The 17,493-nt window shown below is 36.4% G+C and overlaps 1 protein-coding gene across 2 annotated transcripts in view; it reads right to left on the bottom strand.

Moving 5' to 3' along the window:
• LOC126757413 (uncharacterized) overlaps nucleotides 1–17,493 on the bottom strand; it is a 171,176-nt gene that overhangs the window by 26,004 nt on the left and 127,679 nt on the right. The gene's annotated exons all lie outside the window — the stretch shown is intronic.

The raw sequence follows: 17,493 nt of genomic DNA, 5'->3' as shown, positions 1-17,493 counted from the left end.
TGAAGAAAATGAGGAGTGCAAAATTTCAGAAAATAATCGATTCAAAAACATCCAATTTGTAGCTCATAAAACTCAGTTCGCCTGAGCCCTTCGTAATGCCATGCTAGCTACACACACTAAAGGTTGACTTGTTACCCGAAATGGTCATTAATCATTGGACTTAAACTCATAAAAATCGCAATTCACTCACCCAACAGCGTTGTACTACACTGCGTATACGTAACATGCACAGAATGATTGTTCAAAGCACGTGTGCGAACTTAACACAACTATTTATACGCATGTGTTTATAAACACACACACTTATGTATATTTATATAACGTATGTATGTATATGTACAAGGTACACTTTTATAGCAATCAATTTCGAATTTATAAAATATTGATGAATTTATTTATCTCAACGCAAGCCTGTAGGTTTTCGGCAGGGGGACTATTATATAGATTGTAAACGAACGCAAAAAAAATATTAAAAATGAAAGAAAAATATTTAGAGAAGCGCTATGTGATACATGTCAGTTTATATTTCAGAGAATGAGGGACGGACACAAGTCTTTCGAAACGACATTAAGCGAATTTCGATTTTCTTATCTCCTGCTTTTAAGCACTCACGACGAAAGCTTGAGCAAATATTGTTATATAATCTTTTTCACCTTCTTTACTTTTATTTAAATGCCGCACGAGTGACTGGCGGACCAATACTGCCCATCACAAGTGAAGCATTTGGGCACAAGCCACTCATATCCGCTGTCTTTAGATGGAAACGAGCAAGGACACATATTAATATTTTTCAGTTTTGTAAACCAACTAAAACGTGAAAAAAGCACGACATAAAAGCGTATTGTGGGTATTACATGCCGAGCGTCTGTTTAAATTTTAATTTATTTACTTTGCTATCGTTTACTCGCACACACACGCAGCACCAGCTGCTGTAAGGACGGGTAATAGCCGAGGCGAGGCCTGAAACTTTATTCTATATGAGCCTTTTTTTATTAAATATCATTTGGTTTACATGAGCTTCTATTGTGTCAGGTCGTTTACTCCAACTGTTATGAGCTCCTGTGTTGTTGCTGTTATTGTGCGACGATTTGTCTTCACTGACGCTGCTTTGCTTTCCCACTGCGCACAAGCTTCTATGTGTGTCTATGTGTGTGAGCCCATTTTCAAAGCAAAACGAAAGAAAGCAGAAATCTTCATATGGCTCTTTTGTTTTCTAAATTGATTGTGGCGCCATATTGTCGTCTTCGAGCCGACCGCCCAGACCAGCAATGGAGGAAACGAAGCAAAGTGCGTCAAATTGACGCAAATGTCAAGCCATTGAATAATATTTCCACTCATTTGCTGTCGTTCCATCTCGATAGCCTGGCCGTACTTTGTATGCGTATGGACTAAGAGACACAATATGTTATGGGCGATTATGTATGAACACACACACACACATAAGCGCGTACACGCACACACTTTGTCATTAAGAGAGAATTACTTCGACCCTAAAATGAACTTTCCACAATTACTATTCAAGCACATGAGGTTTGCAGTTGACTTTCCTTTTAAAGCAAGGAAAATGAAAGTGAAAGGCGATACTTTAGAATGCCATGAACCGTTATTTATGTAAGTACCTACTAGGCATATTCATTGTTGGCACATATTGGTCACTGCCGGCGCTGAGTGGCCCATATCTGTCATACTTTCCTTATTGAATTTTAAATGCCAAGCGTTTATGGGGTTCGGCGATTTCCGTTATGCCGAAGAAAGTAGCGGAAATTGTTCTCGCACATTTTTCGAATTTTCTAAGCAAATTTGGAATATTTATTTGTTTGCTTTGAAAATGGCTTAATATTTGTAGTATATGAGTGGTTTGTAAGTGCATTATTGTTGAATCGCTGATCGAATATACTATTTGTTTAGGCATTGGTGAAAAGGTTACAAAAGATTGTATTTACTTGTCAAATTTTTTGTCAAATTTATTAAAGGCGAATATTTACATTATAGAGTGGACGAAATTTGAATCAGGTTCACTTGAAAATTAATTGGGTATTCATATTTGCAAAAGGTTAGTATTCAATGCTAATTTTATCTTATTTTTGAGGTTTAAAAGACTTGAGCCAACCCCAAAAAAACCGTACCTCCTTCACGTATGCTTACATGGTCTTATGAGAAACATAAAAGGACTCCTGCTTCCTAAAAGTATTTGCCATGCAATGCTCTTCTTTAACTGAATAATCTTTTATCAGTTTAAAGCTCAGTCCAGAGCAACACTTTTCCGAAAAGTGAAGCATAATAAGGTTCCAGAAAACCATTTGCAGTGTCAGCGTGTGCAAAATTTTCAAAAAAGTTGGTTATCGGAATCAAGTCGCACGGAAGAAGTCATTCATTTCATTGTCGAATAGGCAGAAGCGAGTTGCATTTGCCAATGAGTATATTAATAAGCCGGTGGAGCTTTGGAAATGGTTTATTTTCTTAGGCGACAGCATATTTTGCATATTGGGAATAAACGAAGGGAAGCTTGTTTGGAAAACACACGGTACTGCACTCAATAAACAAAAAAGTAAAACACGTTGATGGTGGTGTAATCGTGTGGGGGTATATGCCTAGTACCGAATTGCACAACATAGAGTTTCTTGAGTCAACAATGGACAGAATAGTTTATTTGGATATAATTAATTAATTTGAAGCAAAGTTCAGCAAAACTGGGATTGAAGATGCGCATACTGCATAACACTGAAACTTTGGCTTTGTTCCAATGTGTCCAAACAATTACATACGCCCAATGAGCACTTATGAGATATGTTAGAACGTCCAATTTGCCAACAAAAAATGCTAAATGGTGTTATCATTGAAGAATGGAGCAAAATCATACCGGAGGAGACGTCAAATCTCGTTAATTCAGTGGGGTAAAGGGCACCTAACTAGTTACTAGAACCAGCATTATTCCTTTAAATTAATGTTTGTTATGTTTTTATTCCTTTGTACGCAAACTTTTTCAGAAGATTATCCTTTTTTCCTATTTTGTTCTCGTTCCTGTCCTTAATTTATCTTCAACACTGTTAAAATATTATGTACTATATATAGATATACATATATATGCATGCTGTATGGTAACTCTTTCTTACTATAGACGTATGCAGTTGCACAAACTGATAAAGAAATTCTAGTAAAACAATTTTCTTGGTATCGAATAAATAGAAGTGTGATTAGTATAAGAAAGAAAGAAGGAAAAACTCTAAATAGTTCCACAGCTTTGCTGTTAGTCATTTACAAAAAGAGAACTCGTCAGCCTTTGCCTCAAAATAAGACAGTTCACAAAAGCGAGGCAGTACGAAATGCGACTTGACTGCCTCACTGTGACGCCTAAAAAAATAAAACAATTAATCAAAAGAGAGGCAAAGTGTATAGCGAATTTCAAGGGAATTAGGTTAGACATTCTTACAAGCAAACGGTGAATATACTATTATATATTTATGTATAAGATATTGTTCTGATATGTATATTTTGTCTATATGTAAGCAAAAAAATTCACTGTTTGTTATTCTAATGTAAACAGTTCACTAAAAATATGGCACTGAGATTAGCTTGTGGATATACAATCTGTGTGTGCCGCACATTTTGTTTTTGCAATTTCGAAATGTGTGGCACATTTTGCACTATCTATTTGACACAATGGTACGTATGGAGATGTTCAAAATATTTCCCACAGAATCAGTTAGAAAAGTACAAATATTCATAGCGTTACAACTTTCGAAGTTGGGAAATTGGAGACGTTGCCCGAGGGCGATCCGTATCAAATGCAAGAAAAACTTGCCTCAGCATTGGGAGTCACCTGGCAAGCAATTTTAAAGAGACTACATGCAATTGGAATGATTCAGAAGCAAAAAACTTGAGTTCTTTATGACCTAAATACCAGTATAGACACGAAAAAGTCATTCTGCAGCATGACAATGCACGGCATCACGTTGTCATACTCGTTAAAATCTACCTCAAAACGTTTGAATGAGATGTCATACCACACCCGCTATATTCCTTAGATATTGCAACGTCCGATTTTTATTTGTTCCATTGAATGGCACAAGGTCTGGCTCAGAAACAGTTCCCTTACAAGACGACACCAAAAATGGTTTGATACTTGGATGGCATCGCAAGATGAACAGTTTTACCGTAACAGTTTACCAGCTTTGCAAGAAAAATGGGAAAAAGATATCACTATCGATGAGCAATACTCCGAATAATTCATTCTGAACTATTTTTTTACAATAACTTTGTATTTTCGTTAAAATTGACAGCGAGAGCTTAGTTGTGTACCTAATATATATAGCTCTAGAAATACGCTCATTTTTCATAAAAACATCAAAAATGGTTCTAATTTTATATGGGACCTAACCCTTAAGAACGATGTCCAAATGAAACCAAATCTTCATATAGGCCAGGTCTTCAACATTTTGGGACTTCATATTATGAAAAAATTATCTTTATGTCGTTAGTTGACTTTACTCTGTATACGGCAGGAAGATAGAACGAAATGTAATTAGAAATAAAGGAGAAGGTCAACTAAGCATAATGACATTGGAAGTCAAAAATGAAACAAATCTGGACCGTATGAGAACCTAATTCTTATACATATATGAATATTCATCCATCTAACTAAACTGCCGTAGTATGTATTTCTACCGAACTCAGCTCCACCTTACTTGCTATACTCAGCAATGTGCCTGCGTTTATACGCTATGACTCTCCAAACACCAGGCATAAGAGAATTGAGTTTTATTTATGTAAACACTCATGAGCGGAAGTGCTATAAAAAAGCAAGAATTTGCATGTTGGCAAACAAAAAAAGAAACGTCGAGAATAAACAAAGAAGAAATTACACGCATAAAAAATGTGGATAAAGATAACAGCGAAAGCGAAGGACGCAGACACAGGAAAAGCACACTCTGTATATGAGTGACAAATAAGGAAGAGCGAGTAAGAGAGTGTGAGTGAGAGCGAGCGTGATATAGTGAAAGTGAAAATGTGAAGCGAAAAAATGCAGCAACAAATCACTTGCAGTGCAAAAAACAAAAAGAATTTATTGCGATTTTATGTTAATTTATCTGGCAACGCACACGAACACACACTCGAGCGCACGAACGCATACGAGCACAGCATGTGATATGTACATAAGCAACGAGTGGCACGTAAAAACGTTTTGAAGGGAGCGGTGTAACAACAGAGGCGAAGGATAAGAACAGCGAACGATTCGTAATCGCGCCAAGCTTTTGTTTTTATGTCAGTGTGTCACTGCTGCTGTGCGGCGCTTGCAGGGGGGCCTCTGTGACGCAGCTCTGCAGCTATGCTTTGCTTAGCGTTTTCTTGATAAATTTTACAGTCCGTTTTATGTGTACGTTTATTTGTGCGCCACACACTCACATGTGCGTATTTGTCATTGAGCGTGCTTGCTGCGCAGCTGGCTTTGTCGTTGTCTTTTAAGCGAACATTCTTCATCTTTACTGTTGCGCTGCCAGTGCTCCTTACAGCCATTTAATGTGCATTTAAACTTTTTCCTCTTTATTTACTATATATGAAGTTTACTGCCATCGTTTCGACTCTTTTAACCGCACTGATTTGTTGCATTCCTCTCGCCATAAAAATTGAAATACTTGCATTCACAGCTGGCTTGCTGTCACTTTTGGCGTGCTCGGTTCACATAAAGGCATGTTAGTGAGTGGCTTTTGCGCTTTTCATGCGCTCATAAAACACATACGAGACAAGTTCAAATTTATATATGTACATTAGGGTGTGTCATTATGAGTCAACCTTTTTTTTCAACTGAAAAACAGGCTAAAAACTTTCGAAAATGTGAAAAAGGAAGTCACTCAAAAGATGAGCTCTTAATATTAATATTAAGAGGTGCCTCTTTCAAATTTTCTGTTTTCCATATAAATAACATAGAAAAAAATATTTTTTTTTTTGTGGTGGTTATTGTGCAGAGGTTATTATATGTACACGCGACGGCTGCCAGTAGGGATGGTAAACTCGATTCGGATTCTACTCGAGCATCGAGTTTTCTCGTAAAATAATTGATTTTTGTTTACCGAAACGTTGCAATTGATAAAACAAGTTTATCGGGATGGTTGCCTATCCCGTAGCAGAGTGCATGAGTGCTTTCAACGTTTTCAAAGTGGTCGTGAGGACATAAATGACGATCAACATGTGGGCCAATCAAAATCCGTGATCACCGGAAATTCCATCGAAACTGTGCATGAATTCATCAAAAATCAGTCGAAATCATCATTGAAATTCATGGAAATGAAAGCGAACATCTCCAAAACATCGATTTATCGCATTTCGACCGAACATTTGGGCTTACGAAAAGTGTGTGCACAGTTTGTTCCGCACAAATTGACTGACGACCAAAAATTGCTCAGAATCCAACATTCGAAGGACATCATTTTGACCGATTATTTGACCAAAAATCGCATTTTTACCATAAATCACTCTCCATATTCACCTGATTTGGCACCGTGCGACTTCTTCCTTTTCGGAAAAATGCATTTGCCCATGAAAGGAAAACGCTATGTAGACATAAAGGTCATTCAAAAGGCTTGAACCGGCATACTGGCGGCCAAACCGGCCAACGAGCTAAAACTCCCGTTCGACTCGACATGCTATTTGACCGTGCAAAAGCTGTATTGATGTATTGATGAAGAGGTCCAACACCAAACCCGGAAAAATATCCCCATACCATAATACCATCTCCACCGTGCTTAACCGTAGTACCTTGGCAGTATCGGGGATCTAACTTCTTATTTTTTGGTCGGCGAACTCTTTTCATTCTGTCTGAATATTTCAAATTAAATTTTAATTCATCAGAGAAAAGTATTGTTTTTCATCGTTACACTGACCAATTGATGTGTTCCGGAGCAAATTATAATCATCTTAGTAGATTTTTTCTTGATTTAAAAGGCTTTCTAGCTGCGCTACTTGTTAGTCCACTTGCGTACGCTCTTCTTTGTGCAGAACGGCTTTTAACTTTCAAATTTACGGCTTTAACCGTGCTTGCTGCCCACTTATCTGTAAACTTTTTTAGTTCTCTAAGTATTTTTGAATCGTCATGTCGTGTTGTAGCATTGGGTCGTCCTTAACGATGGTGAGTTTTCACAGATCCACTGCTGGATGTCGTATATTTAGTCGGATATTATCCCATAACGAATGGAGGGTCTCATGTTGGGTGATGTTGTTGTGAAGAGTACGCTCAGTAGGCCGACTATGATGACCACAAGAAAAGCGAAGGGCGCGAAACACATTCTTCACAGAACTTGAATTTTCGCAATAAAGTTAAACGATTTGTAAACGTTTTTCAGGCATAAGTCTTTCCATGATGAAATACTATACAATACACAGCAAAAATAACATGACGCTTTACATGACTCAAGCATGATCTGTCAAAACAAGGCCGTTAAAAAGAGCTCATTTACTTGGATCACCCGTTAAATTTGAAATATATAAATTAAGAACCGAAATGTTTACACTTAGAGTTATTCAGAACTCAATGTTTTGCATTTAATTACTTTTAGTTTGTGAATTTTTTAGCTTTGTCGGCATATTGATATTTCTTTTAGTGTATGCACACAATCTTAAAAAAGCACTAAAGTGATTAGGTGAGTCTCAGAGAAACAAAAAAAGGTATCTTCATGATTCTTTTTAATATAAACAATCATATATTCCAAATATGATATGACATACATATTTGAACAATGCCTCCTGAAATGTTAATATAAAAATGTTGAAAATTCAGCTGTTGAGATCTCATCTCCATGGGTGTCTCACAATTTCGTTGGTACATGTAAATCTCGTGTTTGCACTGACATGGCTTGATATGCAAAACTTCCAGAGGGTCTAAATCTTAAAATTTTACTCGGATCGATTTAAAATTTTGGGAGAATATTTTAAATTTTATTTGAGTTTTTATGAACGAGTTAGTCTCTCATCGCATGAGTGCATAAAACAAAGTATTAACTAGTTTTTCTCAAAATTTAACAAACTTACTTTCTCCTCTTCTATGCAAGCAAGGCTATTACTAAAATATTCCTTTTCTAATCCTAAAGCACTTTGATATCATTGTAAAGCTACTTTATTATTTTAAATGAAAACAAGAAAAAACGTTAACTTCGGCTGCACCGAAGCTAATATACCCTTCACAGGTGCATTTCTTTTAGTAACTATGTGTTCAGTTTGTATGGCAGCTATATGCTATAGTTAACCGATCTAAACAATTTCTTCGGAGATTACATTGTTGCCTTAGAAAATAATCTATACCAAATTTCGTGAATATATCTTGTCAAATGCAAAAGTTTTCCATAAAAGAACTTTTTCCGATCGTTCGGTTTGTACGGCAGCTATATGCTATAGTAAGCCGATCTGAACAATTTCTTCGGAGATTACATTATTTTTACAAAAAATAACTCCTACCAAATTTCGTGAAGATACGTTGTCAAATGTGAAAGTTTTCCATACAAGAACTTGATTCCGATCATTCAGTTTGTATGGCAGCTATATGCTATAGTAAGCCGATCTGAACAATTTCTTCGGAGATTACGTTGTTGCCTTAGAAAATAATCTATACCAAATTTCGTGAATATATCTTGTCAAATTTGAAAGATTTCCATACAAGAACTTGATTCCGATCGTTCAGTTTGTATGGCAGCTATATGTTATAGTGGTCCGATATAGACAGTTCCGACAAATGAACAGCTTCTTGAAGAGGAAATGACGTTAGCAAAATTTCAAAACGATATCTCAAAAACTAAGGGACTAGTTCGTATATATACAGACAGACGGACGGACAGACGGACATGGCTAGATCGACTCAGCTCAACATACTGATCATTTATAATGTACTTTATAGGGTCTCCGACGCTTCCTGCTGGATGTTACAAACTTCGTGACAAACTTGATATACTCTGTTCAGGGTATAAAAAAAGATTAATAAAATGGTTTCGTAGTTTGAAAAATGAACTTTGAACAAAATTCTAAAGATTTTCCTTAAACTTAAGCTTGGCAAGCTTGGAATTCAAACTATAAGCTTTAAATAATACCGAATTGCAACTGCAAAGTTTAGTTGTACGTAACTGTACAATTAAAATAACACTGAAAATCAAACTGTTCAGCTACGAAATTCATATTTTCCACTTGAGAGCCTTGCACAGCAGCAAGATGCAATTATATGAGATTTTACGGTAAACAAATCAATTCTCAAATCTAAGGCATCAACACACACGCACACAAGCGCATTTGAGTGGTGGAGTGGTGTAGAAGTGGAGGGGCGAGTGAGTGCTAAGTTCAAGTGCTGGAAGCAATATTTTAGTTACCTGCTAGTTGTTAGCTCAGCAAATCGAACAAAACACACACACACAACTCAAGCATATTTCCAATGTTTTACAATAAATAAAAGCAAATTGCTTTTCTGCTGCCACTCTGCATGTGCTCTCGTTGTAGCTGTGTATTTTTGGCAAATTTCATTCGAGAAAAAAGTGAAATAAATTCAGAGAGGGCTCAATAATACAGCTCCTAGTAAATGTATGTGTGTGTGTGCGATCAGCTTTTTGTAACATACATTGCTCATAAATATCTGCTCTTTGCTGCTTATAGTATAAACATATATGTATGTATGTATGTTATACATGTGTATATAGTACATATTTGTGGCAAGCTGGCTTTAGTTAGTTTTCTGTCTCGCAAGCAATCAGTATTAAATGTTTACCTTCAACTGCTGCCCTTGCTGTTGTTGTTAAATTGAAAATTACACTTTTAAACGCTGGCATATGTGTGCCGAGCACTTAATTTCTAAGGATATATAAAATATTACAAATTGCCTATATTTCTTAGTTGAGCTATGCGTATTTGGTGCAGCCTAATGCATTCTAAATGGTCCAGCAGTTGACCCGGTGGCAATGACTGCCCTAAGAGTGGCAACCGAAAGTCAGAGAGCATTAGGTAATTAACAGAAAACTGCATGAATTATGATTTTGGTTTTAGGTGGAAGTGGTGAATGCTTTATTTACTTCTGATTGGTGGCAAGGATGCAAGTAAAAAAAACGCGATTTTTGATTAGTTTTTTGAAGACATTTTTATATCAGAAATTAATAAAAAATATTGTAAATATATAGGATTGAAAGCACTTTAGTAAACGGTGATTGAAAACTTTTGGATATCCTTGCTTACGTAGCCGATTTCCAGGAGGATTTCCGAAAAAAGGTGTTTGGCAATGACGACAACTTCTTTCCGTTTGCTGCTTAAAACTAGTTGGAATTCAAAAACCAAAAAAACTATTATTATACAAAGAGATAAATACAGGCAATGATCGACGGATAGTAAAAGTTTTAAGTTTCGGCAAAATGGTGCCTTCTCAAAATCTTGTTATTCTTTGTTATCGAAAATACGGCGTACTCGGTTATAGCAGAGCCTGTCATCTTTTCTTTTCGCTGTTTGACGCCAATTAGAGATTCCAAGTGAAGCAACGTCCTTCTCCCCTTGGCTACTGCGACACGGCACTCCTCATCGTACAAGTTGTTCCTTCCTTGTGTTTGTTGACATACTCTTTTTCCTGCAAAGAGGCGGGTGCGTATCTTGGCTGCAACAATATAGTTGCCCAAGTCGATGTTAGGACCTCGGAGCGTAAGCAAATCTAAAACACTGCAGACGTGTCTTCCGTCTATCACTACATGGTTGATCTGGTTGAAGGCTTTTCGATCCGGAGAGAGCCATGTAGCTTGATGCATATTCCTATGCTGGAATATAGTACTACAGATAACCATATTTCGGGCCCCGGCGAAGTCGATCAGCCTCAACGCATTTGGAGATGTTTGGATGCTGAATTCACCGAAAGACAACTTCTTTGGCGGGGGCAGCTCTCATAGGTGCGCTCCAAGCACTCATAAAAGGCATCTTTGGTTCCGTTGTGCTTCTCTTCCGTCGGGGCGTGGGCTCAAACCAGCGATATATTGAATTACTTCGCTTTTGTGCGGATTTTGGTTAGACGGTTCATCCACCGGGGTGAATGCCAGGACTCGGAGACGGAATTTCTCTGCCACCACGAATCCCATACCGAATAAATGCCATACGGGCCTTCTCATCACCGTCTTCCCAAAATAGAATTCGATTTTTGTAAAAAGTTTTCACTTCAGAGGTTTTATAAATTCTTCTAAGATAGTTGTGCAAAATTTTCAAGTTGATCAGCCCATCGATTTCAAAGCGATTTTCCTCACCGACTTTGAAAATAACTAGAAATGGATATTTTAAGTAACCTAAATAAGATTGCTACGCTCACAAGTAAGGTTCAATAAAATACTATACAACGAGCAGCCCAAATAAGAATTGTTTAAGTTTGACCATGCACTGTGGTGTTTCTGCCATATTGCTGGGTCCCTTTTCATTTCAAAGCTGCAGTTTTTGAGTCACTTTTTCTTTGTTCTGATGTGTTCTTCTAACAGTCAATATTTTTAGAAATAATTTAGAGGAGCTTAACGAGAATGAGGATATCGTTTAACAGACAATTCATTTTACCATGTACAGCCATATAACAAGGTTATCATGTAAAGTATATTGATTTACTCAGTAACAGTCTATTTACTAGCATGACATTGCAAACTCTTGTAAGTCTTGCATGCGTTGATCAGCGCCCCAAATAATGAATGCGTTTTGCATTCCAATTGGTCGGGTAGAAGGGACACCTTTTCTTTATTAGTCGAGTTTGCGGCCGATCAAAAACCTCTGCCGTGCTGTGGGTCCGGCACCCGTCCGCAGTGCGACTCCACACGGAATTGAATTTTTCAATTTTGCCTGCCTTTATGTTTAAACCAATTCCACCACGAATCTCCCCAAAGGGTGAAACCCAATGAGCAAGTTGAAACGAACTTTAAGGGCTAACCGTTCCCCGTGGTACCAGCCTTATGTCTCCGGTCAGACCTTATAGCTTTTGCTACTACCAGTTGAGCACCAAACAAACTCCATGGCTGGTGACATTTGTCGCTTGAACTTTAAATGTCAATTCATCAGAAAGAGTCTTATTCAAAGTCTATAATATCATTTCAAGTTGAGTATTATTGCACTTTTTGTGACAAAGACTATGCTGAGCAAGCCAAAAATGCAGACATAGTTAATATGGATTTTATTCGCCTCTTATGACAGACATATCTTACCGTGGGCAAATTCTATCTCATGCCCGCTGTGGGATTCTTTCCAGGCAGTGTCTTAGTTGCTTTCTTTCACTAAAGCAACATTTTCAACGTTTTCATTGTGAGTGAAGCGACTAGATACATTGTTATGTCATGTCATTTCATAGCTGAGTCTGAACGCAATTGAATGGCATACCAAAAAGAATTATTCAAAGCTTTATATAAATACTTATTTCATTCGAATAACTTCTATTTTCGTGCATTTGGTACACATTTCTTGCCCTTTTCGAGTTCTTAGCACAATTTTTTTACTCGTACTTAACTATAAATAAAACATTATGAGCCTCATAATAATTTGGATGTAATGCATATATTTCATTCATTAAAAAAGGTTAATTCAAAAGGGCAAAATATGCAAAAATATTACTTTTAATAAGGGACTTTTTTCTGTGGGTTCCATGCACCAGCTGGAAGGTGCTTTTGCAGCAAATGGTTTAAAAATAGAATAAAGACATTTTTCGGACGAGCCACGAGTCATTCATTAAATTCAAACTGCTTTTTTGGCAGATACATAAATAATTATTATAGTGACAGCAGTCAAAGTGCCCAGCATGAAATATTCGGAAGTTATAAAGTATAACTTTTAGTTATAAAAAAAAATCAGCAATGCGTGATATAAAACTAAAATTCTTACTAAAGTTTACTCAAAAGCAATACCTTGTGAATTAAAGCTGACAAAGTTGTCGATGCTTGTAATATCATCAGATGATATGTCATTTTGTATGAAGCATTTATATATACAAATTTGAAAGAACAGCATTTGTATAAAAAATGTTTCGCTCTATAAAATATATACTATAATCAGTTATACTCAGTTAAAGTTTTATATCAAATGTACTGAGCTTTCATACAAGTGCTTTATAACTTCTGCAGTATAACTGTTGCTCATACGACATGGTGTACTTTATGAATGCTCAGTACAATTCTAGCATAACTTTAACTGTACGAGTACATAACTTTTAAACGGCTTTCGTAATGTCCTATTCTCAAGGGTATTTGTTTGTTTGTGTTGGAGACAAAAAGCTTAAAGCAAAGGATCAAAAAATGAATGTATCATTGCTGGCTCATACCTCTGTGGTACAATGTGGAAGCGCATATCGTAAACCAAAGGATTATTAACGCAACAACTCTTTAATTGTACTAAAACGATAACTCGGAAAATTACGAGTTGCGCGAAGAATTAACGCGACGCGACGCTAACGTTAGAAGAATAGCGCATGAGGAGAAGTAAGAAAAAATATAAAAGAATAATTGCGTCAGCTACAAAAGTTTCACAAAACGGAACGCACCGCGCAATGCCAGCGGAAAAAGAAGGAAAAATTAAATTAAATGCTGGCATGTAGCATACTTAAAGGCGCTACACAGCTGTCCCTGGAAACAACGCTTCCAGCTAGAGCGACGCAGCGCCAAGATGTTGCATATTGTCTGCAAAGCATACGTCAGCACACAAGTGTATTTGATAAATTTTACGCTCACCAGCGCGCTCATTCTCGGAGTAAGGTGGCGCGTGCAAAGATAGCTTGTAATCTACACAAGGCTTTACCCCCGCGTTGCTAAGCGACATCTTTATTTTTTATTGTTTTTTTCTTATTGTTGTTCATTTACCGAAAATTAAAGCTTAGACTTTGTCATGCAACAAACAAAAGAGCCACAACAATTATGCTCCGAAAATAACTCTTAATGTCCGGATGGTGGAATTAACTTGCCACAGCAAACGACGTGTTAATGATTTGTATTCATTAAAATACTTTATGGCATAAAAGGTTTACGAACTGTGAAGCTGGAGTAAGGAGTTGTTGTGCAAATTAACGCATAATTATATTTTGACTGTAACCAGCGGAATGCTTCGAAGTGGAAAGCACAAAAAGGTGTTTTAAATTTTTAAGCGAAAAATTCGTAATTGTGGGTAATAATCGCAAATTAATTGGGGTTTTTTAAAGCAGGTTGCCATTTAATTGCATGTATGTTGCTCTTAGCATTTTTATAAAGATTTGTTTTGTATTTTGGGTTATTTTAGATGCCGAAAGTTTTTTGGGTTGTTTGTGAGAAATTAAAACCTTTAAAAATAAATTACTCAAACTTCTTGAGTTAAATCCTTCAAGAGTATAGCTGCTCAGTTCAATCTGCTCTTGAGCTTAACTTTAGACGCGTTTTCGAGTTCTGCATACAATGACTTACAAGCTCTGTGGTCTGATTTCGTTAAAAACAACCAAAACTTTGTGCTAAATTCAACTTTTTTTAAACACCGCTACTTAATCAATTTGCCGTTTTTTCACGCGACAATAATTTATAGTCAAGCTTTTTTTTAAGTTTAATCCACGAAGAAAGCCGTAACCATTGTCAAGCAGTTTGATTACAGCAGCTGCTTAAGTCGTTTCATCTCAGTAGTACCTTGCGATTTTTACAATAGATAAAAATATGGAACAAACAATCTCTCACAGTTTTTTATTTTTAACGGAGTTTCGTATGCGGAATTGTTGCGAATGTTTCAAAAGCCTTACGGTGCTACAGTGTTATCAAAAACACAAGCTTGGGAGTCGTACAAACCCTTCAAAGACGGTCGAGAGATCGCTGAAAACATTCCTCGTTCAAGACGACCTTGGACTACTTCAACTAATGATAATAACTAAAGAGTGAAGAATATGGTGGTTGAAAATAACCAGGCAAGTTTCAAAAAGACGGCAAGAGAGCTCCACACCTCTCCCGAGTTAATTTACAGGATTTTGCTGGATATTTTGGGAACGAAATGCGTTCGTGCTCGACTGGTCTCGATAAAGCTGAATTTTCTTCAAAAATGGTATCTAAACAGATCTCTAAGGACAAACTTGATCGTGCCAATTCCGATTCCAAAATCATGGAAAGCATTATAACTGCCGGCGAAACATAAGTTTACGAGTTTTATATGCAAACAAGTCATCAGCCATCGGAATGGAGGAGAAAAATACTAACCCAAAAGAGCTTAAAAATGAAGATGATGTTCCATGTTTTTTTCGATACTCGTAGGTTAGTATATCACGAATTTTTTCCGGAGGACTAAACGATCAACAAGAAGTTATATTTGGCCGAATTGAGGCGTGTGCGTGAGAATATCCGTTGAAAAAGTTCGAAATTGTGTAGGAAGAATTCATGGAATTTATACGATGATAAATTGCATCGATCCACGATGAATGAATACCATCGATTAACCATGGTAGATTTGGTTCCGTGGATTTTTTTCTAAATTCCGAAACTGATAGATAAAACAAAATTGACTGAAAACTGGCTGCAGGCCATCACAAAAAGTGCTTATGAAAACTGTTGCGAGGACTGGAAAAATCTTTGTCATAAGAGTATTACATCTGGTGGAGTTTCTAGTTTTCTCGACACAATATAAATATGTATTAATTTACCATTACAATTTAAAAACAGTTCATGTGATATTTTCTTTCTAATTTCCACAAATCGCCTTGTTTAGGTATGTTCCGTAATACAAATCAGACCTAAATTAAATAAAATTGACATAGGTTTAACATACCTAAGTGAATATGATTCATAAACGAAAAAACAACGCTAATTACTTCACAGTATGTACATAAAAAAGGCTTAAATTCCCAAGTTACAAAAATTATAAAGCACAGTATTTCATTACAGGCCAAGGTCAGTTAAAAAAAAAAGGAATAGAAAAAGACAGGCTTGTTATTTCAGGTTCTTTGTACGCACTTTCAGGACATTGCTGTAAGTGTGAATTATGCATTCACAATTTTTTTTTTAATATTTATCAAAGAACCCCTCTAACGACTACACAAAAAAAAACATGCTCACCCGCCAAGGAGCATACAAAAATTAACCTCACTTGTTTTTTGATACTCTTGAGCAGAGCAAATTCTGCTGCTCATAAGAAAATAATACAAATATGAAAAAAATTATAAAAAGAACATGCAAAAGCTAATATGGTATGTTGAATAGAGGGTGCTATTATGTGTGTTCTATGGAAAATGTGCCGTGCATTATTTATCTTCTTTTGTTTGCAATTAAAAAGTCATAAAAACGAATAATTTTTTTATCTGTTTGTACATAATTTGTAAGCGTAACAATTTAATTTATAGGTGGTCAAAAGCAGGAAATTTATTATGTTCTATAAATCAATGTAGTCCGACTACTGCAAACCACAGCAGTCAGTAATTTATATAAATTTGCATATCGCAAACAATTCTTTCTATGCGCAAAGTTCATGAACTGCGGCGTTGATTTTATGCAGAAAATAGTCGCATTGTTTAAGACAACAAAGCATAAGCAATAATATATAAAATGTTGCTTAATGTGCGGTTCACACCAAGCCGAATTCATGGACAGTCACAATAAGATAGAAGGTATGGGTGAAATCGGTAGTGTAGTTGTAGTTTAAAACACCGTGTTTTTGCTTATCACTAAACCAGTATTTAGCTGTATTATATGGTGTACAATTTTTTCCGAAAATTAAAAAATAATTTTGAATGGAAAAATAAAGAAAAAATTATTCGAAGTATTGACCATTGCTTTTTATGCATTTTGACCAACTTTCTGGCAATTTGTGGATACCATGAAAATAGAAATGCTCGACACTCTATTTTGGACTTCTGCGTAGGAATCGAAGTGGTGCTCAGCCAATGCGTGTCCCATAGGTAAAAACAAATGGTAATCAGAAGATGCCAAGTCTGATGAAAACGACGGGTAGGGTAGCAGCTCCCAGCCAAGTACTTTGATTGTATCCTGAACCAATTTTGCTTCGACTGCAAGTATATTGTCGTAGAACAAAATTACTTCGCCGTCTCTTCTGGCTTATTTTGGTCGCTTTTCAATCAATGCATGGTTCAAATTGACCATTTTTCTTAATTTTTCTTCAGAAAAAATTCGCCAAAAATATTTTTTTCAATACATATGTCTCTGGACTAGTTTAAACCCACGTAGTAGTGGTAGTATAAATAATTATATGACACCTCTCGCAAATTTTTTTTTTAAATATTTATCAACATCAATCAACAAAATGTTTCTCTTCATCTACCCATAATTCCAGTATTTTGCTTAGAAACTTCTATGTTAAACTGACGTTTTGTTTCGACCACTTTCAACGCTTATCTATTAAAACCCACACCTTTCAACTCTCACTCTCAAAGCCAACAGCAATAACTACCGACAATCATTCAGTAAAGTGAATGAATTTATTCAAAGCACAAGCGGCAGCCAGCGTACACTGTCGATGCCATCAATCACCCTGACAAAGGTGTGATGATATCCTCATTATTAACATGAGTTGCGTACGCACATG

The sequence above is a fragment of the Bactrocera neohumeralis genome, chromosome 4, assembly GCF_024586455.1.
Source record: "Bactrocera neohumeralis isolate Rockhampton chromosome 4, APGP_CSIRO_Bneo_wtdbg2-racon-allhic-juicebox.fasta_v2, whole genome shotgun sequence".
Lineage (NCBI taxonomy): Eukaryota > Metazoa > Arthropoda > Insecta > Diptera > Tephritidae > Bactrocera > Bactrocera neohumeralis.
This window is presented reverse-complemented; position numbering and strand designations above follow the sequence as displayed.